Here is a 25,418-nt window from a genome sequence, read left to right on the forward strand (position 1 = left end):
CATCAATTTGTCGGCCCATCTCCTCCATCAACTATGGAATAACGACTATGTCACTTGTGTCTGTGATGATCAGTGGTGGTTAGGCTTGGTTGAGGACATCAGCGAGGAAAACTATGATGTTTTTATAAAATTCTTCCACCCACCTGTTCCAAAAACATAATTCAAAATATCTACTGAGGACAAAGTGTGGGTTCCCAATGAACAATGTTCTCAGAAAACTGACACCTGCCGAGTTGACAACTGTCACCGGATGCTCCAACAACATTTCTGAGAGACTGAGTAAGGAAACAGCTTCTAATCAAACATGTAGCTTTAAATTGTTGTATGTCAATCATAAACATAATTATTGTAAAATACTGTTCATTTTTATTATTTGTTGTGCTTATATTACATTTGTTCATTTCTCAAAACGCATGAATAAAGTAGGCTTTTCCCCAGATTTCAACTAGCCCTAGCTCTGCAACCAATGGAATCTCAAACTCAAAATTTTTTATAGGAGAATGCTACCATAGATGACTTATATCTGTGAAAATTTCAGGATCCTCTGGTCCACCAGTAATAAAATTGCATTTTCTCGCCCCCATAAAAAAATAAGAGAAGTCTCAAACCTGAAATGTTCTGCATGCACACTATACTTACCTAGTTACCCCCTAAAAAAAATTAGGACTAAGACTCGAACCTTTCCCATTATAAATTGATCCTAAAAGTGGAACTTTTAGCGATCTTGATCATTACATCAGGACTTAAGTTCTAAGTCTAAGGAACAAGAATGTGCATACAGTATGTACATGTACCTTGTAATGTGCTCTAGAGATCAGTTTTTGTTCCAAGGAGCTAAGACCATCCTGAGCTGAGATATTGAGGTTATATCTGTATAACCAAAATGTATCGTGTGCCATGGCACAAAGATGGCCACCGTGATTAAACCAAGTAAAATTAAAATTAAAAACTGGTGGGTTTGCAATACCAATACATATAATCACTAAAAAAAATTTAGGAAAATTACAAATGGTCAAGCAACCTATGTTGGATCACTTGAGATGGATTAACCCCCAATTATTTTTATTAATTTCAAGCAATTACTGCCATGTCAGATGATGTATTGTTACCCCCATTTATGTGTAGCGAAATCTTAAATTTTACCCTCTGTTTATATGTACACATTGTTACATTTTTGGGCAAACAACAAATATGTTTTTTCACCTGAAGGCATGCTTATTGATGCCATGCGGAAAGGTTATTGGATTATTCTGGATGAATTGAACCTTGCCCTGACTGATGTGCTCGGCCCTCAATAGATTGCTAGATGACAACAGGGAGCTCTTCATTGCTGAGACACAAGAAGTGGTCAAAGCCCACCCCAGATTCATGCTGTTTGCCACTCAGAATCCTCCTGGGCTCTGTGGGGGCAGAAATGTACATTGGCTGTTCACAATTGCATACTACTATACTACTCTTACCATTGCTAGAGTAAATACTACATATACTGTGCACAGTATGCAAATTTTCAAATCTGTAAAGACTGTATCTAAATGAGGTCTAAAGATCATTTAGGGTCTGACCCATGTATCTTCCATTTCATGTAGGTTCTGTCCCGAGCATTCAGGAATCGTTTCGTGGAGCTGCATTTTGACGAGCTGCCCAGTTCAGAGCTGGAGAACATTCTCCATCAGTGTTGCAGTCTGCCCATTTCCTACTGCTCTAAGCTTATCAAAGTTATGCAGAACCTCCAGGTTTGTATATCAAACATGCGGTCTAATGCAGCAGCAGTTTCATAAGATTTATGTCTTTCATGTTCTGCAAGAAAACTCATCTCTCTAGGAGTTCAATAAGTTTTTATGGTGTTTTGTCAAATTTGTGAGAACTGGAATTTAAAGACCCCATTCAATCAAAATTGCAGGTTTATGGCTTTTTGTCTGTCTATTAGATTTGAGGACATCTGTATGCTAGTGTACTGCTAAAGGTTGACAAAACAAACCTTTAGCAGATATATACGTATTTAAAATGAAACAAAAATACTGACAATGCATCTTACACTACAGATTTTTGTCTAATAAAAGGCTCTCTAGAATGAAACGTTCCCTCCTTATGCAAGTAGCAAGTCACGTGTCTTGGCTGTGACATAACTAAAGCCTATTGACTATTTAAAAAACCAACAAGCCTTTTGATATTTGTTTAGCCCCTGAAATTCCTTGTTTAATTGGAAATGTGTCAATAAAATTGTACTTGCCAAGTGATTTCATGGAGTCTTTAAGTCTTAGCTGTTAAATGTGTCCAAGAGACCCTTATTCATTATGTGTTTTTATATGTCAGTCTTTACGTAGGGGATCCACTATGTTTGCTGGGAAATATGGTCTCATCACTCTAAGAGACCTGTTCCGCTGGGCTGGAGGAGCAGAATGACTCTTCACGTGATTGGCTACAGCATCTGGCTGATGATGGTGACATCCAGTGACAAAACATTTGACCCCTAAAGGGTGGACAATTAAATTATGTATGGAAAGATGTACTGATATTTTTTGATCATACTTAATAACAGAAATTTGTACATTTGTATTTACATAAATGTCATAATTTAAAAAAATGCAAATTGTTCTGTCTTTCAGGCTAAATGCTGTTGGCTGGCCATGTCAGGAAGCCAGAGGAAGCACAGACCATCCAGAGCATTCTAGAGAAGCACTTTAAAAGAACAGTGAACCCAGATAATCTTTTCTGTGAAACTCAGGTCACCACTCAGTTCAGTGAGTTTGGAAGCACAGACACAACCCAAACACAGTTTAAGCACAGGAGCATTCCACATTCTGACATCAGGTCGATGACTTTCAATTAGTAACGTTGTGCCCACTGGTTGTTCCATTGTGGTATTGCGTAAACAAACCAGTAATAATGCACAGTACACTTTAATGACAATCCTTAATGATGAGGCATCTTAGCATGTTCTTATGTAATTTAGTTATTGAGTCTGAGTTTACTGACTACCTTGTGACGTTCTTTTCCATCTATGCAGATGAGTTAATGGAATAGTTCACCCAAAAAATTAACTCACCCTCAAATCATTCTAAACCTGTATGACTTCCTTTGTTATAAGGGACACAAAAAGATTAATTTTTTTAAGAATATGTTTCTCATGACTAAAGTATGGCTTTAAAAAACTTTGAACTTAGCACAAAAGTTATATGGACCACTTTTATTATGTTTGTGTGTGTGTGTGTGTGTGTATGAGTGTGGTTGCATAATGACAGAAATTAAATGATTCTGTATATTATGTGTTCCTCATTACACACAGATCTGTTTGATTAGATTACTGTATAACTAATGGCCAGATTGATTGGTTTGTTTGCCTCAGTTTGGTATATTGATAGCTTGGCTCTTTGCAGGCCCTTTTGTGGACAGTATTGTGGGTGTCCCTGAAGAGTTTGGTCATGTGGTGTGGACCCAGGGCATGAGGAGACTGGCTGTGCTTGTGGGACGAGCACTTCATTTTGAAGAGTATGTCCTGCTTGTAGGGGACACAGAGTAAACTGTGATACAATCCTAAGTAACCTGAACGAGTACATTACAGATTTGAGAGACAAAATATGACCTGTTACGATGACAATCCACTACATAGTAATAGAAAATTCCCAAATGGACATTCTTTTTAGAGCTCTCTAGAAGTTTAGGGTTCTCTAGATGTTTTTAATAAAAAAAAAAAAAAAAAAAATTGCATTGTACTATCTTAAGTATTACATGAGTAATGAAATTTGTGAAATAACAGTTCTGTCGTATTCACTTTAAAGATTCCATGAAATCAAAAAGGTTTTGTACATTTTAATTCATGTTTCTTAGCATTTTAACTTAAACTGTAAAAAAAAAAAAAAAGTTTAAAAAAGAACTTCTGAAAATCTCTTATGTAAAACGGACCAAAAGTTTGATGACCTAGATAATCTAAAACACTTGAGTTTATTACATTTTTGTCAAATAAAATACTCTCTAGAATCTCCCTATACCACTCTGACTAGCAATAGCATGTAGCAAAATCATGATTCATGGCTGTGATGTAAACTAAAGGCTATTGGACAAACTCTTTATGTCCCCCCTACCTTTCTGTTTTAAAAGAAAATATGGTCAAAACCTTAGCAAAGGTAAAAAAAAATAAAACAAATAAAAATAAAAATAAAAAAGCTTGGGATGTGCGAGACTAGTCGACAAACGGTTCTGTTGCTGCTAGTCAACACTGGAATTACTAGAATTACCATTAAACTGTTCACCATTTTTACACATTTACTTTTGGCTTTATATTTTTACAGAGGCTGCACTTAAATTATTGTCACATTAATGTTACATATTTTAAATATAATGAATAACATAAATATTATTTTAAAAAAGAAGATATCTGGAGCAGATACAGAGTTTAATTTCACCTCAGGCTGCGCATGTTTCTTCCCTCTCTCTCGCGGCGCGTGCAGGAAAATGTCCTCTCGCTAGACAAGCAAACTCAGCAAAGTAGCTATAGAAGTCACTTCGGTGGTGGTGTGGGAAGCGGATTTCCGAAATGTTGGCTTGAAAGTCAGATGTTTTCACATTTGAGTCTTCTTTAAATCTGTGCATGCTTGTACGTTATTTTTCCACTGAGCGGGCTTTTTCAAGAGCGGGATAGCCGCCTCAGGTGAGTCAAGTCCCGTCTTTCACCGGACCATGTCGAAGTGTTAATTTTGCTCATCAAAAAATGTATGCTTTTGTGTGAAGAGCCTAGAAAATGACTGTTTTATGCAAGGAATGGCATTTTTTTTTAAATCTGCTGATTAAGAAGGCTGTTTTCAAGGAGGTGCCAACTGCTTAACGTGTTAAACTATCTTTTATTCTGTGTGCACGTCATGTTTAGAATACATTAGGTTTATTGTAGGCTACATCACAGGCCTATTTTTCAATCCTATAGCTACTTTATTTTACATCGTAACTGTTATTGGTTAACGTTCTTTACCGAACAGCTGTCATATTAGATCAATGGTTAATGCACGACTGCACGTCGTGAAATACACGCAACATTTCAGCACATTTTTTTCTCTCTCATAGATTTGGATTAGTCTACCTGTTAATTATTTTCAACAATATCCTGACTGTTTTAATATGTTAAGTAACTTTTACGTGGTGACTTCAGTTTAGAACAGGCTATTAGGGTTGCTCTATTGGTCCTGCACTATTCATTCAAGTGTTTTCAATAAATATTCCTGTGTTCACTAACGTTGATGCAGTGAATGCGTGTCGTGTTCTATATTTAATGTACAATTATGATAATGCAAGGGGAGCACCCTTTGACCAACATTAAAATCACGCTGAAAAATGGCCCTTTTCAGTGGAATTTAGCATTGGATTTGGAATAGATTAAGTATTTTAAATGGGTCGCATAAACAATTTTTTGACTGTTTTCTGAAGGCTGGTTAGACCTTTTTAGATTAGTTAACTCCAAAATTTTAATTTAAATGTCAGTTAAATTAGTCGTTTCGCACATACCTATTTCAAACCATTTCATAGCATCTGTAAAACTTCTAGTGACAACTGGTTATTGGTAAATAGTTCATCAGATAGCAAAACCTTAGTTGGCTCTCATTTTTCTCTCATCACCTGCAGGTGTGGTAAGACCACTATCTGCCAACTGTTTGCGGCACTAGCCGGTCAGAAATTATTCTCCCTTAACTACCATTTACATATGGAGACGTCTGATTTTCTGGGTGGCCTCTGACCTGTCCATCACACAGGAACCCAACAGGTACAATACAGATACGATGCATACATGATTTTTGTGCTGAAAATGCAATATCTTTCATTATTAATCTATGAGTCTAGAACTGACATTTAAACCCACTCTGAGACTAGCACCTGATTGCATGCGGAATATCCATCAATACTGTTTATTTTGATTTATATATATATCTTTTTTTTTTTTTTTTTAGGCTGATGGAGAAGACCGTCATCTGTTTGAATGGCATGATGGACCACTGGTCCTAGCGATGAAACAGAATGGCGTGTTTCTGATGGATGAGATCTCGCTGGCAGACGACTCAGTGCTATAGACTCTCAACAGGTATGCATTTACACTCGATGTCCTAACCGTGTTCTTTCATTATGATGTCTTAACATCTGATAGATGGAGTGTGAATGAAATTCTGCTTCAATTCCTCAGGTCTTTGGCAATTCGCTGTGTCAGTTTAGTTCCTCAGGACTAAGTCCCCAAGACCTAGGACTAAGGACTCTGTAACAGTTTCTAATTCTACACCCATAGACCAGAATAAAAATAATTGGCCAATTGTAAACAATAGGAGTTTGGAAACTAATAGAATTCAGTGATTCCTCCTGAGTTCTGAAAGTAATTTACATTGGAGACCTCTGATTTACATTGGAGACCCCCACCCCCACCAGCTGTGGGAAATGAGACCATAGCACCAGTTGCACTGAGACCTTTTGAATACCATTATTTTTTATGCAGTCATTCTGAGAGAATGAAGTGGAGGAGATGGGGTAGTGGGGGAGAAGAGACATATGTTGAGAGGGAACTGGTGAGAAAGGAACTTTCCTTTCATTCATTCTGTGGGGTGTTATCTTAGGTGAAGATGCTAGTTGTGTGATAGTACATTTGAAGTCAGAAGTTTACATACACTTTGGATGAAGTCATTAAAACTCATTTTTTAACCACTCCACAGATTTAATATTAGCAAACTATGCTTGGGGTGACCAACTTGCCAAACTGTTGGCAAGTCGTTTAGGACATCTACTTTGCATGACACAAGTCATTTTTCCAACAGTTGTTTACAGACAGATTGTTTCACTTTTAATTGACTATATCACAATTCCAGTGGGTCAGAAGTTTACATTCACTAAGTTAACTGTGCCTTTAAGTAGCTTGGAAAAGTCTGGAAAATGATGTCAAGCCTTTAGACAATTAGCCATTTAGCTTCTGATAGGAGGTGTACCGAATTGGAGATGTACCTGTGGATGTATTTTAAGGCCTACCTTCAAACTCAGTGCCTCTTAGCTTGACATCATGGGAAAATCAAAGGAAATCTGCAAAGATCTCAGAAAAAAAAATTGTGGACCACCACAAATCAGGTTCATCCTTGGGAGCAATTTCCAAATGCTTGAAGGTACCGCGTTCATCTGTACAAACAATAGTATGCAAATATAAACACCATGGGACCACGCAGCCATCATACAGCTCAAGAACGAGACGCATTCTGTCTCCTAGAGATGAACATAGTTTGATGCTAAAAGTGCAGATCAATTCCAGAACAACTGCAAAGGACCGTGTGAAGATGTTGGAGGTAACAGGCAGTGTTGGGCACAAATACATGACTAAAAATACCAAATACCTCAGTTTAAATGTATCAAAATAAAATACCAAATACTGTGTGGAAAAAAATTATAAAAATAAAATACAGTATTTTGTATCTTGAAAATACACAAAATATATGTAAAATTGCCCATTCAGTGAAGTATCACTAATAGGCTGAAATGTATCTGGACCTATTCTGAATGCAAAGAACATTTTGTTGTACAACTGCTTAGAAACATTTGTTTTCATTTCACCTACGTCTTCCCTTCCCCTGGCCAGTAGGAAATAAGAAACCAAAAAAAAAAAAAAGTTTTTTGAAACACCTTTTTTATAATGCTATTTTATTCCTTCATGTTAACTGAAGGCAAATCTGAATGATGTTCCATCGTAGTGATAGCGAGTAAACTCGCTAACGATAGTTAGACTAGCTCACTAGTTGGCTGCTGACTAGTTTTGATTTCCTCACTGTTGACACGCATTGCATTGGCTGGCGAGAAGTATCATAGCTACCTTAATATTTTAATGGAAATCAAATAACAGTTGCCAGCAATTATTATGTTTTTGCAACAGGTAGAATCGACCATCACATCCTCACCTTATCTTAAACACTGTGCACACTGTACGATTTTGGCCCCAATTCTGCCGTCTGAGACAAATTTCAGGAATTCGAAAGGAGCAATATAAAAGCATTATTCCCTGAATTCAATAAAAACAGAGCTTAGGCTACAAAACGAAAATAAAAAATTATTTCACTTTTTTTTTTTTTTTTTTACATTTATCATGCATTTTCTTTACAACTTTAATTAATAATTTAATAAATTTACTTTGTGTATGTACACTTCTTTAGTTAAGATTCACCACTCCAATTTCATAGAAAAAATCGAATAAAAATATAATAATTTATATTGGTAAGTATTGATACAATGATAGAAATCGATGTCATATTTGTGCATTATCCAAAGGGAATTTTCAAGCACGATATATTATTAGCCTGCATGAATTTTCGAAATTTTGCATGGCCTATAGGTTACTAATCTAAAAGAGGAGAAAGACATACTATAACCCACTTTTTTGTTTTCTCCTATGTGACTGCAGATCTTTGTCATTTTTGGGGCCACAAGTCTTTTTATTTCCACAATGAATCTTTGCTTGTGGTAGCTAATTATTACTGTAGGCTACCTTCCGCACTCGCGTTCATTCTCAGCATCTGTAATTTTCTGTATTTGTGATCAGGATGTCTTATTATAGGCCTATTTGACAAAATCCATCTTTTTATATGTCATGCTTGTGAGTGTATAGCAGGCTTTACTCCATACTTCCTCGCAGGAATGCAGAAAATTTGCTCACCCAATGCTAGATGCAGCCGTTCTCTCTGACATCTACAGTTCACGTGCATGAAAGTTGGGTTTGTGGGGGCTTGCCTGAACTAGTTGATACAGGAAATCAGCAGCCTAATAAAGAGGTTGACTGGCACAAACTATTTTATGTATTTTGAAAATACACAAATACCAAACTTAAATGTATTATATACAAATTACATTTGATTTTTTCCAAAGACTTTAAAATACAAAGTACAAAATAGTGTTTTGTATTTCAAATACGTATTTCAAATACATGTATCTGAAATACTGCCCATCCCTGATAACAGGTAGACAAATATCTATATCCATAGTAAAATGAGACCTATGTCGACATAACCTTAACTAACAGATGCTCAGCAAGGAAGAAGCTACTGCTCCAAAACCACCATAAAAATGCCAGACTACAGTTTGCAAGTGCACATGGGGAAAAATATCTTTTTGGAGAAATTTCCTCTGGTCTGATGAAACAGAAATGGAACTTTTTGGCCATAATGACCATCGTTATGTTTGGAGGAAAAAGGGTGAGGCTTGCGAGCCGAAGAACACCATCCCAACCATGAAGCATGGGGGTGGGAGCATCATGTTGTGGGGGTGCTTTGCTGCAGGAGAGACTGGTGCACTTCACAAAATAGATGACATCATGAGGAAGGAAAATTATGTGGATATATTGAAGCAAAATCTCAAGACATCAGCCAGGAATTTAAAGCTCGGTCACAAATGGGTCTTCCAAATGGACAATGATCCAAGCATACCTCCAAAGTTGTGGCAAAATGGCTTAAGGACAACAAAGTCAAGGTATTGGAGTGGCCATCATAAAGCCCTGACCTCAATCTGATTGAAATTTGTGGGCAGAACTGAAAGAGCATGTGCGAGCAAGGAGGCCTACAAACCTGACTCAGTTACTCCAGTTCTGTCTGGAGGAATGGGCCAATATTCCAGCAACTTTTTGTGAGAAGCTTGTGGAAGGCTACCCAAAATGTTTGACCCAAGTTAAACAATTTAAAGGCAATGCTACCAAATACTAACAAAGTGTATGTAAACTTCTTACCGACTGAGAATGTGATGAAAGAAATAAAAGCTGAAATAAATAATTATCTCTACTATTATTCTGACATTTCACATTATTAAAATAATGATCCTAACTGACCTAAGACAGGGAATGTTTTCTACGATTAAATGTCAGGAATTGTGAAAAACTGAGTTTAAATATATTCGGCTAAGGTGTATGTAAACTTCTGACTTTAACTGTATCTGTGTGCTTGTTCTCGTGGAGGCTCTTTGTTCCTCTGGGAGTTTTGCCCTCTGAATGCATACCCCTTTGGCACCCCGCCTTACATTATCGTGTGTAATCACCATCAAATAACATTTTTCTCTTTTCAAGTGACTATGATAATCGTTTGCCTCAATTCTGATTCACAGTGTCCGCAGTTTTCAATCAAATTACAGTGTAATTTATTTAATGAAATTTGTATTTAATTTATTTTACAAAAAAGTCTGATAAATATGTTTTACAATGTCACTTTTCATTCCAGCCAACGTAAAAAATATTGTCAATTCCATTTATAAGAACCGTGTCGTTCAGTGTAATCTCCCATTAATTCATATGGGAAGTATGGGAAGCTTGTCAGAGCCGGTAATGGTAGCCAAGGGGAAGTTTAGCTAAATGTCAATTGTGTAACTGTTTCTGGGTGTGTGTTCTGTGCAGTGTGTTGGAGACTGAAATATCTTTGGTGCTGGCGGAGAAAGACAGCGGCGATGACAACGATGTTGAGCTCATCGTTGCCGGCAAGAGGTTCTGATTCGTCGCTCCCATGAATCCCGGAGGGGACTTTGGAAAGAAAGAGGTCAGTGCATGGAAAATTATTTTGGCTAAAAATTATACGATTGAGGTTGTAAAATCTTAATGTCATTGGCTAATTGTTGGATTCTCTAAAGCTACATAGTAGTGAAGTAAATGTATTAATGGATCATGTTTTCCTGGAAAAATCCCGCTACTTACCTATGTAACTGTGGTTCTGTGAATTCTGGATGACTAAGCACTAATGAATTATCGTAGCACCAGCCAGATAGGATGAGATAATATATAAACATAGTCACGTCGTGACTCAGACCGAACCGCAAGGATTTAAGCCGCAGCAGCTGGGCACCCAGCCTCGGAACACCTTTCTCGCGTATTCCAAATGACAAAGAAATTTGGCGGTCACCCCAAATTCAGAGAACTACAGTTACATACTGTAACCTCCTGACTGCCAGAGGTGGTGCTTAGAACTAATGGATGACACATACCAACACAGTCCTGAGGAATCCCACCCACCTGAATCATCAAGGTCACTCCAGAAGAACTGCAGAGCTCACAGCATGGAATGCAGCCAAATTAATGTGCAAAGGTGCATGGCGAAGACCAGGTAGCAAAGATGCTATCCGAAAAGCAGCCCAAGATGAAGGCAAGTAACACCTTCTAGTAAGAAATGCTGGGCCTCATCATATGCCAATTTAATCGCCTCCACAATCCAGCGTGACAGTCTCTGCTTGGATAAAGGCCCACCCTTAAGCACACCACCATTGCAGACAAATTATTAATCTGTTTTTCGGAATGTTGCGGTGGATTCCACGTAAAACTTCAGAGCGCATACAGGGCATAGGAGATGAAACCTTGTACCAGCCTCTTTTACAGAGAACGCATGGAGCTCACCGACCCATTTAGTTTAAGCAACAGCCAACAGAAATGCTGTTTTTAAAGACATTTATTTCATATTATTTATTTCATCTTTTTGCTGCTAGGGCGTGAGTGAGCCTAGGGTATTTTTGTCATGGAGATTATTCTTCTGCTGTTATCAGATGGATTAATTTTACAATTAAAATCCATCCACAGAACATGATTTTAATGTTGGTCGCTTTATTGTATGTATTCATTTATTTTTGTAATTAAATTGTATTTATTGATTCATATATACACAACAAAGAAAAACCCAACACATATACAACAAATCAACATTTCACAATTAACCCCCACTAATATCCCCCCCATTCACCAACCCCACCCCAACCCCCAAAGAACACCCCTGTGGTCACACATAATAACACACACGCACCAAAAAAAACCCAGAAAACAAAAAAGAAAATATAATAAACATACATAATTAAACTAAGCTACACTCTCCACATCCCCTCTCTGAGAGTCCCCCAGAAACGCTAAATAATTGCCCCATTTCTTAACAAATAAGTCCCAAAACCCCAGCCTTCCACTTGCCACCTCCTCGAAAGCTGCCACCCTCCCCATTTCCACACACCACTCTGAAAATGAGGGCACTCTTGTCTGACTTCCAACCCCTTAAAATAATTTGCCTGCCAATCATGAAACTGGTCAGAACCCAATTTTTTATGTGATTATCCCCCAAATTATGACCGCCCCATCACCCAAAATACAGAGTCTGGGAGAAAGTAAAATTTGAGTGCCCAAAAAATCACACATACAACTCTGAACCTTCAACCAAAATTCTTGGATCTTAACACACCCCGAAAAAACATGGATTGTGTCTCCATCTTCTGATTGGCATCGCCAGCAGGTGGGTGTGTCTTTAAAACCAAGCCTATACAATCTAGAGGAGGTCCAATAGAATCTATGTAATATCTTGAATTGCATAAGGCACACCCTTGCATCTCTAGATGCAGACTTGACATTTTTTAGAATTCTAGCCCACACTTCCTCTTCCAATACCAAGTTTAAATCTTTCTCCCATAATCTCTTGATAGAAGTTAAAGCTCCGTCCCTCAGACTCTGAATGGGAATGGTAGAAAAAGACTCTCTCTGCTTTATGTATCTAGCCAAAAGCTTCCCTGCTTTGTCTCCCAACTCAAAGTATGACTGTCTTGCTCTGAATAACCAAAACTCTACCTTCAGTGGCAAAATAGCATTATATCTGTATTTCAATCGGGTCAATTCTCTGAGGCCATCAGATGACATTCGGCACTTCAGCTCTGCCTCAGCACTTTTAATATTCCCTTCCAACTCCACGAGTTCTCGTGCTTTGGATTTTTTGATGAATGAGGCATACTGTATGATCTGACCCCTAAGAACTGCCATAAGTGCCTCCCAAGACATGCCCACAGAGGATACTGAGGACCAGTTGGTCCCCATATAAACACTGATTTCAGCCTTTAACATTTGTTGAAATTCAGGATTTTGCAAAAGGGATACTCTAAAGTGCCAACTATATTATTTCTTTTTCTCCGTATGTGGCAACATCTCTAAACTCACCAGGGCATGATCTGAGACTTAATGTTTTTCGAACTGAGCAATCAACGACAGATGAAATGAGGGACTTAGATATAAAAATAAAAAAAATCTATTCTAGAATAAATCTTATGGACTGATGGAAAAAAAATGTATAGTCCCTACCAGATGGGTTCAAAAGTCTCCAAATATCTGTAAGACCAAGATTTTTACACATCCTGTGAAGCGTCAGTGTTGCTCTTGTGGGCTAACACACTTTTGCTTCACTATGATGAAGGACTGAGTCCATCAAAAGATTAAAGTCTCCTCCCAGTATTATATCATGAGGGGTGCCAGTGGCTTGCAACATCCCTTCAGGATCTATAAAAAAGCCCTGATCATCAGCGTAAGCTGCGTAAATATTAGCCAAAATCAACCTTTGCCCCTGAATTTCTGAATAATGACTCTTCCTAATTTATCTTTAATCTGTTTGAGACATTTGAATTGCAGATGTTTACTTATCAGTGTAATGACTCCCCTGCTCTTACTCGAGCCAGCACTAAAGAAAACATACCCACCCCATATCTTCCCAAATTTTTCCTGCAGGGAAGGATGCGTTTCTTGAAGAAACACTATATCATATTTCTTATGTTTAAGAAAAGAAATAACCTTCCTTCTTTTTATGGGGTGCCCCAACCCATTCACATTCCACGTGGAGAGAGATAATCCACTCATATTAACATTTGACATTTGACATACTAGAAAAAATAGATTGTGTGTCAAAAACAAGATTATAAAGACCACATTCCAACATTAGTGTAATAGTCAAACCCTGAAATTCCCCCCAAACCAAACAAACAGAAAAAAGAAAAATGTGCGCATTAACCCCGTGCACGACAGCGCCAACCGGCGTCCATCCTTCTAAACTCAAACAGTCCATGTACGCCTATGATAGCCCCCGTGACAACTTTGCCATCGTATTGCTCAAGTCCGGTGCTTCTATACAAATTTTGTCAGTCAGAATTACACAGCAAAAAATTATCTATAAAACAAACTCCAGCCAATAAGCGGAATAAACACAAAAAACGTGTAGATTCGTCCACATAACTGTCTCGAAGGTGTGTTCCTCCACAAAACAAGCTCCAGCTGCTAGCGGAACCAGCACAAAAAAAAAACAAACATTTTTTTTACTCCAATGTATGTATTAATTTCTTAGCAACTTGCTTTAAAATAGGCCTACTTTGTCATTGCATACTGTACATGCTATCTCTGACGTGTGCATGTCAAGACATCAAAATGGGAGAAAAGGACCAGTCATTTCAACAGACATTTTATTGTAGGCTAATGAGGAAAAACTTAAAATGTGTGTGAAACTATGTGTACAACAATGTAGTAGTAACTACAATCTTACATCAGTGGGTGCTGTGGGCTTACATATGACTGGTCAGAAGGTCAATGTGAGGCTCCGTACTTGTACTCACGGTCTCAATGACTGATGTATGTGTTCATCACTCAGCCTGGATCTCATTGGTGTTTTCAGTAACTTCATTTTGGAGAAGGTATGCTCATGTACATATGTGCTGCCAATCTTGAGGGCATGCTTTTTTATGTTGGGGAAGGTGGAGTTGGGCAAGGAGGCATAAAAGTCAATCAGGGTATTTGACTTGAATTTGCCTTTCCGAGCAACTCAACCAACTCCATGCAACTCCATCTGATAACAGGGGAGGGATTCATCTATCTCTGCAGCGAATGGGTTTTGGAAGAGACGCATTTCTTTTGCTTGAAGATGAAGCTTGCAGAATCTCCTCAAACTCTTACTTAAGCATTTCCACTGCTTTCATGCATTTTGTGTCTGGGAATGCTGGACTGGATTTTCAGTCGATAGCTTCAGCATCACAGGAAAATTACTGAAATATCCCTCCAGTATGTGTTTCAGCAGCAATGCCAATTTGACTTCTTCTTTTGAAATCTTTCACATGAGCAAACATGTCACAGACAAATTTTCCTTTGCCCTGCAGCTACAAATTAAGGCCATTCAGCAAATGTGTCAGTTAAAAAGGTGAGGTACCTTTTCCATTCTGGATCAGTCAGATCTGGGACAGATTTTCCTTTAGTCTGTAGAACTAGTCTTGAATTGTTTCACAAAACTCTCAAAAACTTCTCAAAGCTTCTCAAAACTATCTTGTCCTGTTGTTGTCCCCTTGAGGCTTTGTAAAGCAGCAAGCTCTTCACAGATCTCAAAGTTGGCTCCATCACCTCCACGTATGAAAATAAGCAGCTGCGCTGTGTCCCGAATGTCATTACTTTCATCAAGTGCCAGAGAAAAACAGTCAAAGGACTTACATTTAGATGGCAGCTGAAGATGGATGTTTCTCCCCATTTCCTGTACCCTTCTGGTGATTGTACTAGCAGAGAGACTTTCTCCATTAATTGTTTATATCTTTTTGGCAAAGACTTCAGTGACAACCAGCATCAAACAGCTCTTAACAAACTCCCCATCTGTGAAGGGTTTACCACTGATTTCTACGAGTTATGCAACCTGAAAACTGGCCCGGATGGATGACTGATTCAGTTGTGCTTTTTTACGAATGTATTCTGTTGTATTTCCAGTTCATATTTTAGCTTCAGTACTTGCTTGCACTTGTCTTTAATGCAGTCATATTTGTCTTTGTTTGGTCTCGTAGTTATGGCGAAGGTTGTAATCTTTGAAAACCGACACAGACTCTTGACAGACCAGACAAATGGCCTTTTCCTTGCATTGCATGAATAGATAATTATATGTCCACTGTTCGTTAAACACCCTGCATTCGGAATACATTTTTCTTTTCCGTAATTTCTTTGCCATCATTTGTTTTTGTTCACATGCTGATTGGTACCTGGTTATTACTATTACACCAAATGTACCATGCCTGTCACACATTTTACGGTGTGGACTAGTCTACAGAGTAGTGCATAGGACAAAACGTGTGACAGGCATGGTTCTGCGGGCCGGTCAAAACGTGTGACAGGCATGGTTCCGTGGGCCAGTCAAAATGTTTCAGAGGGCCGCATATAGCCTACGGGCCACAGTTTGAGGACCCCTGATTTCAGATCTGCATCTCTCAACAGTTCAAATGGTGATGCTCAAAGGAAGTCCAGCAAAAGTGACCCATATGGGTTTTAAATGTCTTGCCCCCTTAATGAAACTGCAAACTTGGCTTAGAGACTCCAGAGAGGAACCACTCACTGAGGCATAATGTGCAGATATGGTGGCAATAGTGGAAGCTGCTTTGTTGCCGTCAAATAGATATTGCAAGAAATTCAATACTTTCGGCACGTCACAGTGCATAGAATCAGTTTCCTGATCCTCACACCATGGAGAAAATGTTCTCTAAAGAGGAGCATAAAGCTGCCACTTTGAAGCTGCTCTGGCATTATTAATAGTATGGACTACTGCTGGTTCACAGTACCTTATCAGTGGGTTGATCCCAAGGGCCAAGCCCAAAGCTGAAGGTTAACTGGATCTTGGTGCCAAACATGTCCGTTCATCTGACAGAGGAGGTCCCTCCTGGAGGGGAGCTGCCACAGTTCTCCTCTAACAGACTCTGAAGAAGTAGAATCCATGGACTGGCTGGCCATCGAGGTGCTACTAAAAATACTCTGTGTTTGTATAGGGATATTCTGTGCAATGTCTCCCACAGCAGCAGGATACAGGCCTTTTTCAAGAGTGTGACAGTACGTCCACATTGTGCACTTGGGAAGCATAAATTGTCTCTTAACGCTTCATCAGGTGATACTACTAAGGCTTCCACCAGCTGTTCAATCTCTGGAGCCCGTCCAACCCCAATGAAATTGGCCTCAGCCATTAACACTGAGGTACTGGCCCTCTTCGATCTCCTTTTAGGGACATTAGTACATGTAAGTGCACTCAAACTCTGCCACAAAATCCATACAAGGTGGCATGGTAAACACATTTGTTTCAGTGCTGCAGTGGAAACATGGGTCCGTCAAAGCCTCTTTTAAGTGTTGAATCCCCAAATGATCATATTCATCATCAGGGAGAAGGACATTTGGACATAGTTTACAACTTGGCGAAAATCCATTGGCAGTGGGGCATGGGTAGCTCAGTGGTAAAATACGCTGACTACCACCCCTGGAGTTCGCTAGTTCGAATCCCAGGGTGTGCTGAGTGACTCCAGCCAGGTCTCCTAAGCAACCAAATTGGCCCGGTTGCTAGGGAGGGTAGAGTCACATGGGGTAACCTCCTCGTGGTCGCTATAATGTGGTTAGTTCTCGGTGGGGCGCGTGGTGAGTTGAGCGTGGTTGCCGCGGTGGATGGTGTGAAGCCTCCATATATGCTTTGTCTCCGTGGCAACGCGCTCAACAAGCCACGTGATAAGATGCGCGGGTTGACGGTCTCAGACGCGGAGGCAACTGGGATTCGTTCTCCGCCACCCGGACTGAGGCGAATCACTACGTGACCATGAGGACTTAAAAAGTACATTGGGCATTCCATATTGGGAGAAAAAAAAACAAACATTGGCAGTAGAACCATGAGGCATCACTCAGTAAAAATACACCTTTGGTAGGACCGCAGGGAATTAATAACAGTTGATAACATGCAACAAGCCCGGCGACTGCAGCAATCAAATATAATCTTCAGATAGGACCCAATGTGAAAAATCCAACGTGATCAAAGTACCTGAAAAAGCATGTGAGAGCAAATAATCTGGCCATCGAATAATCCACGTGGCACTGAGTGTGTCGGAGTTTACACAATAATTATTATCAGAAGACAATTAAAATAGTGTAACAGGCTAGCGGAGAAACCGTAACCTAAGTGCAATCACATACTAGCTGCCGGATAGTACCATGAAGCATACTGTAATGTGGACACTAAACAATTAAATGCAAAAAAGCTACTCACGTAATGATGAAATATGGAGAGATCTGTCCTGATAAATGGTGTAGAGCGTGCTGTCACAGCTTCATAGGGTGAAACCTCGCAACTCAGGTAAGCTGCTCTTAACAGCGTGAGTGGAAGACAATGACCTGTCACGTAGCGAGAAAGCAAAAGAGGATGGGTGGCGAGCTGCTGCAGCTTATCCTTGCCTCTCGGTCTGCTTCATGATGTCACTTTGTTTCTATATTTTCTCGATCTATCTGGCTGGTGCTGTGAATACACTGTGTAACAATTTTGAATTTTTTTTTTTTTTTTTTCTGGGTAGTAAGTGTTATTTCCTAATTACTTATGCCTCAAAAGTATCGAAAATGGCTATTATTCCCCACAAACTTTGCTTTTGTGACTAGGACAGTGATATTTTGAAATGTATCTATTTCCAATGAGCAAATGGGTGAATTTGTGTCTTTTCACATAAAGTCCGAAAAAAAACAACAAATGAATCCAAATTAACATGTATCAACACTAAAGTAATATTCAAAGCCATGCTGGTCCATAATGGTAACAAGTACCCGTCTCTTCCCCTGGCTTACTTGGTGCACCTCAAAGAGGATTACAACAGCATCAAGACCTTGCTGGATGCCTTGAAGTATGATGAGTACGGCTGGGAGGTCATAGGAGACTTCAAAATGGTGGCATTCCTGATGGGTCTCCAAGCGGTCTTACCAAGTTTCCCTGCTAACTTTGCCTTTGGGACAGCAGGGACACCAAGGCACACTACCACAGGCGGGACTGGCTACAGCGGGCCGAGTTCTCTGTGGGGAGGAACAACGTCAAGTGGGAGCCACTGGTGGACCCCCAGAAGGTGCTGATGCCACCACTGTACATCAAATTGGGCCTTATGAAACAATTTATCAGAGCTCTAGATAAGGAGTCGGCAGCCTTCAAGTACCTTCAAGACTTCTTCCCTAAGTTGTCTGAGGCAAAGGTCAAAGCCGGTGTCTTCGTCAGACCACAGATAAAGAAGGATTTTGGATTCATGTGTTGTTTTTTTCTGACTTTATGTTAACGAAAAGACACATTCACCCGTTTTCACATTGGAAATAGGTAATTTCAAATTATCACTGTCCTGGTCACAAAAGCAAAGTTTGTGGGGAATAATAGCCATTTTCTATACTTTTGAGGCATAAGCAATTAGGAAATAACACTTACTATCCAGGAACAAAAATTGTGTTACATAGTGTAATCCATTAGTGCTGAGCACCTCTTCTGGCGGTCAGGAGGAATGAAACAGAACAAGCAACCAGTGGTACTGACTTGTTTGTCTGTCTGTATACAGCTGTCTCCAACACTATGAAACAGGTTCACAGAGATTTGGTGCCCCCAGAGTAACAGCCGTAATGATCTGATCCAGATCATCCAACACAACCTGTGGCCTGGACTATCTCTGGACCAGCATGACCACCAAGGTGGTTCATTTTTCAGCAAACACCGTAACAAGTTAACAAGCTTTCCATGGAACACAAAGAAAATGTAGACAGAATTTGAGTCTCAGTCACGATTTACTTTTATTGTATGGAGGAAAAAAGATACAGTGAAATTGAATGGTGACTGAGGCTAACATTCTGCTTAACACCTCCTTTTTCATTTGAGGGAATTGTCTATGGTGTCTAATTTTGTCTGTGCATTTCTAGTGTTGTTGATGTGCAACTGGTCAATAATCTGGAAGTGTGTTACTTTCACATTATTATTTCCTGTATATTTTAGTTATTATGCACTGTATTATTTTACAGTCAGGCTATCACAATCTGTTTTGTATTTTGTAAACTGTAAGAGCATTTACTTAGTAAAAGCATGTTGAAAGTTGTCCCTCCTCTTTCCCACTCCATGTAAAGATGTAGCAGAGCTCATGTTGGACTTCATTGACTGGCTGACCAATCAAGAGTTTGGACGGCGGTGTATTCTAAGTGTGCGAGACATTCTTTCATGGGTGAACTTTATGAACACTGTGTGTGAGAGGGAGGAAGATGGCTTCATGATGATGGGCGAGCTGGAAGAGGAAGAGCCAGAATGGGATCTAAGACTGGACACCATAACAGCTTTTATTCTTGCTGCATGCCTTGTGTATTTGGACGGATTCGGCTCAGGTGGGAGAAGAGAGGGTGCTTTTTTTTTCTTATTTTGGTACCAGTTTACCACCAGAGTGATCAAGACAATTAAGAACTTGGAGGTACACTCAGTAATTTTTAAGTTTTACTGGCTGATGTGATGGTGGTCGTAGATGCATTATCACTCAAAATCCAAAGTTTTCAGTTAATGATGCCATTGTCGAAATGCCCTCTATACAGTCAGTCATGATTAATTATTTTGCAAACCCAAGTGTCGAATAACAGATTGGTTACCAAGATAAAGCTGGAGTCTTCATCTCACATGAGGTTACATAATTTTAAACGTGTTTGTCAAAAGTTTTTTCTTTGTGTGTAAAACTTTGTTTATTAAGGAAACAACTTCTGAGTGCACCTTTTATAGAAGATTTTAAATGTAACCTTTTACTTTAAAAATAACCAGTCCTTAGTTTTTTTTATTATTATTATTTATTTATTTATTACAGTAGCACACAATTAGTCAAATAAATTCTGTAACAGTTCACAAGTATTCTAATATTCTAATGTTTAATCATTTAGGTAACAAACAATTATGTCCAGTCATTAAAATCTCAAAAGGAATGACACAAGGAAAATGTTTAATTGAAGCATTTACTGGTCTGATATTCCTCCAGTTTACTTATTGAGTGTAACTGTTAACCTGTACGTACTTGTAAATGGCCTCTTTGTTTTTTTCTCTCGTGAGCAGGAACCACAGTGTCAGCAGCAGAGAATGCGCTGGTGGCGCGGAAGGCGTGTTTGAGCTACCTTGAGAAGAGATTGAGCAGAATTACTGAGCTAGATGAAGAGATGCAGGATGCACTCAGAGTCTATGACACCACTGTCTCCAGAGAGCCCCAGTGGGGTGAAGACGTCTTTGGCATTGACCCCTTCTACATAGCTGCAGGTGAGATTTTCTCTATTTTTTCAGATAGTTGAATTTTTGACTTTTTAATAATGAGGTAGATATTCCTTTATTGCTTCACTAACAAAAAAGTACCATGGTACTACAATGTTACCAAAAGTACCACTTTATTCTTTGGAGTATGGCACATGATTATGGTAATGAATAAGTTGTGTTGTAGGACCATTTGACACTTTCACTGTACTATGGTACTGCCAGCTGTATTTTAAGGGTTATGCCTTGAAAGCCATGTTTATTCCCCTAAAGGCTAAGAATTATAGCATTTTATACAAACAGACTGACTCCCAATCTTCTCACAGGTCCTGAGAGTGAGGGCAGGAATCTGTCAGACTATGCCTTGAGTGCAGGCACCAATGCTGTGAATGCTCAGAGGATTCTGAGGGCACTTAAGCTCCAGAGGCCCATATTGTTAGAGGGCTCACCTGAAGTGGGCAAGACCAGCCTGGTTGCTGCTCTTGCTAAGGCCTCTGGGAACCACCTCGTCAGGATCAACCTCTCTGAACAAACAGTATGTCAGAGAAGTTGCTTCAGCACATTGTAGAGCACCAAATTAAATAATGAAAAATCAACTGTTTTTAATTGCATAGAATCTAGAAACCTTTTTATATACATACGAGTGTTTGGGTTAACAAAGTGTCAGTGTCATACAAAGCTTCAAAAGACTGTAACACTCAACAAACTGTTTGTAAGATCCTGATGGATTTTAAATTGAAAGTTTAAAAAAATTTGCTGTTTTGTCCTCTCTGCTCAGGATGTTACAGACCTGTTTGGGACAGACTTGCCAGTTGAAGGGGTAAAGGAGGGGAGTTTGCGTGGCATGATGGTCCTCTCCTTGCTGGGCTGAAAGCAGGACATTGGATTGTTCTAGAGGTACAGATGAATGTGTGATGTTTGTCACTCTATTTTCCAGTCTGAAATGATTGCTCTAAATTATTTTTCTGTTAAATCTACCTCCATATTAGTTGAGTAGCATTACTTGCTGATTGTGTCCCTCCACAGCTAAATCTGGCCTCTCAGTCAGTGCTGGAGGTTCTTAACGCTTGCTTTGACCATCGAGCTCAGATCTACATCCCTGAGCTGGGTATGAACTTCCATGTTCAGCATGAGAAGACCAAGATCTTTTGCAGCCAGAACACTTTCACTCAGGGAGGAGGATGCAAAGGCCTTCCCAAGTCCTTCCTTAACAGATTCACTCAGGTCAATATTTACCTATAGCAATTGCAAAAATGCGTAAAACCTATTGAAAACGTAAAATCAAAACTAGGTCTAGACTTCCTATTAGCAACCGGGTAATAGGAAGACACCTCCCTCCACAGTTGTATTCTTCTGTTACTCTTTTAATTGAAATCTTAGCTATTTCCTCTATGCATCTTCCCAAAGGATCTTTTTAACACTTTCTTCTTCTCTAAGCTTGTCCAAGAGGTGACCGTTGAGAGGAAGTGGGGTCAGAGAGGAGAACCATGGGAGTTTAATCTCCGTGACCTCTTCCGTTGCTGTCAGCTGATGCAGACAGACCAATCACCAGGCTTCTTCAACCCTGGCCAACATGTTGGACTCATGTATGCAGACCGAATGAGGACTGAGGCAGACATGATGCAGGTAGCCACACTAATGTTACTACCATGTATTACCCAGCTCTCTGAAATACTTCATTGTGATTGGTCAGTCATGCCTTTGAGCAGTCAAATATGTTTGTGTAATGACCACTAAACTGTATATTTAACTGTTTTCTATGGCAAAAGTTCTACTCTTACGTCTCTCATATCACTCTACAATTTCTTTCTGTTTTTAAAACATCGGTAGTTATAATAGTTAATTAGCGCCTTCTTGCAACTCAAAACAGTGAACATTTTAAGAGAGAATTTGAAAAATAAGGGCAATGTGTTACATAGTAGCCTAATATGTGATCTAACTAAGTCTATAGAAAAGGTAACTTGAATTGCAGTTTAGTAATATTGTTGAAGTGTTTATCTTGTTGCTAGGGCAATTGTTGTCTGTTATTATTGGCTATTTTTCTTAATAGAACCTTAAGCTAATCTACAAGAAAGGTAATAAAAACATTTCAAACCCCATTCAAATTGATATTTGATGTCCATGTGTTTGTTTATTTGGTAAGTAGCTGTGTAATAAGCCAGATAATTAATAATCATTATCGCAACTTAAACCCCTGGGTTAATTTAGCAAATATAACCATACTCTTGCATTAAAATGAGTTATGATAATACTCCTATTGATCAATGATGTGTTGTGTCCTCAGGTGTTAGCTATATTTAGGATGGTGTTTGGGGAAGACTTTGAGCCATACATGGGTTCCAGACAGTTCCATATTACACCTTTGAATCTGCAGGTTTGTCAGAAATGCAATACTGTACCATCAATTAACTTGTTGTACTTTATATAGAACCTATAATTTCAGGAGTTTAGACCCATAAAGATGTTTTTATAGTCCTTCATACTCGAGTTATACAAATGCAGGTACTGTATCTCCTGACCTGCTCACATACATGCTCTTGTCATGCACATCCAATGTTGCCGTTTCCACATTCGTCTCCTGATGTTTACCGGTGATTACATCATCTTTGCGAAAGCAATGCCTCAATTGTGGCCATTGCTACCTTATGGACCCATGCGTATACTGCGTGTTCAGAGTATATACAGTTAGAAAAACCGAGTTTTATGCATTCAGTGCTTGAGCACTCTGCTGATGACAAATTTGGTTACGGTCCTGTACGCTAACTCCTAGTGTTCTGTGTTAACCGAAGTATAATTTTGGCTTAATACGCACTTAAAACAGCATGAGGGTGAGTAATGACAGAATATAATTTTTATCCCTTTATGTCTTATCACTAACCTATTGACTCTTTAGGTGGACATCATACGTCCAAGGCAGCAGGTCTTGGAGAACATGGACTACGTGGTTGCTATGTTGACCAGGCGAGGCCTGATGTCATTGGACGGGGCGGTGCAGGATACAGAGTTTCTGTTGAGTACATGGAGCACATTACGCTGCTGGCTGAGAGAGGATGGTCTGGATACTACTGAGGGCACGGTCACATTTGAGGCCCTAAACAAGCTGGAGGTCATTATTGTTCTGCTACATAAACTCAACACCAAACTCAAGGTCTTTACATGTAAGGACAATATACTTATTAGTTTCCTGTACAGAGTGGAGTTCTTGTCCTAAAACAAGAGATTTTCATCTACAACTCAAGCAACTTTACATGCAATTTATATAATCCATTTATAGCAATGTGTGTTTCAGTCATGTAATATCTGCTTCACTCTGCAGACATGTCAAAGCTGCAGATGGACTTTACTCTACTGAAGGAGCACTTGGCACAGATACAGGACGGTTGGACTCACGGTGGCTTTGAGTGGTTGGATGGAACACTAGTGCAGGCACTGGAGACTGGCTGCTCCTGGACAATGTCAACTTCTGCAAGTCAGCTGAAACAAAAGACTAGAGATCTATGTCCAGAAACTAGCGCAGTGTGGGAAATTGTTTGCCAGGGACAACAGTCAAATATACAGTTAAACGGTCATTATACAAAAATATTTGACACCAGAATGCTGTGATTAAACAATTAGAAATTGAGAATTCCGCAAGAGCATTATATTTTTTTTTAATTGCCACATTTCATATAAATTTTCTTTTTAGCCCTTCAGTGTTGGATCAACTCAACACCCTCCTGGAGCATGCTGGGTCATTAACCATTAATGTACGAGGAATCAATGATGGATTCATGCCCACAATATCCCCCCACCCTAACTTCAGGTACAAACACAGTGAGATAAATGGAGAACATTTTCTCTCATCATTTACTCACGCTCATGATATCCCAGGTGTGACTTTCTTTCTTCACCAGAACACATTTGAAGAAAAATAGAAAAATATCTTAGGTCAGTAAGTCCTTAAATTTCAAGTGAATGGAGATTTCTCTATTGAAGCTCCAAAAATCACAAAAGACAGTCAGCATAAACTTCATCGATATGACTCCAGCGGTTAAATTAATGTCGTCTTGATCACTTTTGATGCAAAAAAGGGTCAATATTTAAGTACTTTTTATTTTAATTTTTTTTTTAATTTGGAATGCCCAATTCCCAATGTGCTTTTTTAAGTCCTTGTGGTCGCGAAGTGATTCGCCTCAGTCCGGGTGGCGGAGGACGAATCCCAGTTGCCTCCGTGTCTGAGACCGTCAACGTGCATCTTATCACGTGGCTTGTTGAGCGTGTTGCCACGGAGACATAACGCGTGTGGAGGCTTCACGCCATCCACCGCGGCAACCACGCTCAACTCACCACGTGCCCCACCGAGAACGAACCACATTATAGCGACCACGAGGAGGTTACCCCATGTGACTCTACCCTCCCTAGCAACCGGGCCAATTTGGTTGCTTAGGAGACCTGGCTGGAGTCACTCAGCACGCCCTGGGATTCGAACTAGCGAACTCCAGGGGTGGTAGCCAGCATAATTTACCACTGAGCTACCCAGGCCCCCAATATTTAAGTACTTTTTAACTGTAATCCAACGTGAGGGTTAACTTCACGAGAGGGTGGAGTCCATGAGGTGACGTATTCGTGTTGCCA

At 39.5% G+C, this 25,418-nt stretch overlaps 1 pseudogene; it reads left to right on the forward strand.

The window, feature by feature from the left end:
* LOC127415981 (midasin-like) overlaps positions 1 to 25,418 on the forward strand; it is a 49,306-nt pseudogene that overhangs the window by 18,163 nt on the left and 5,725 nt on the right.

The sequence above is a fragment of the Myxocyprinus asiaticus genome, chromosome 25, assembly GCF_019703515.2.
Source record: "Myxocyprinus asiaticus isolate MX2 ecotype Aquarium Trade chromosome 25, UBuf_Myxa_2, whole genome shotgun sequence".
In the NCBI taxonomy this organism is placed as follows: domain Eukaryota; kingdom Metazoa; phylum Chordata; class Actinopteri; order Cypriniformes; family Catostomidae; genus Myxocyprinus; species Myxocyprinus asiaticus.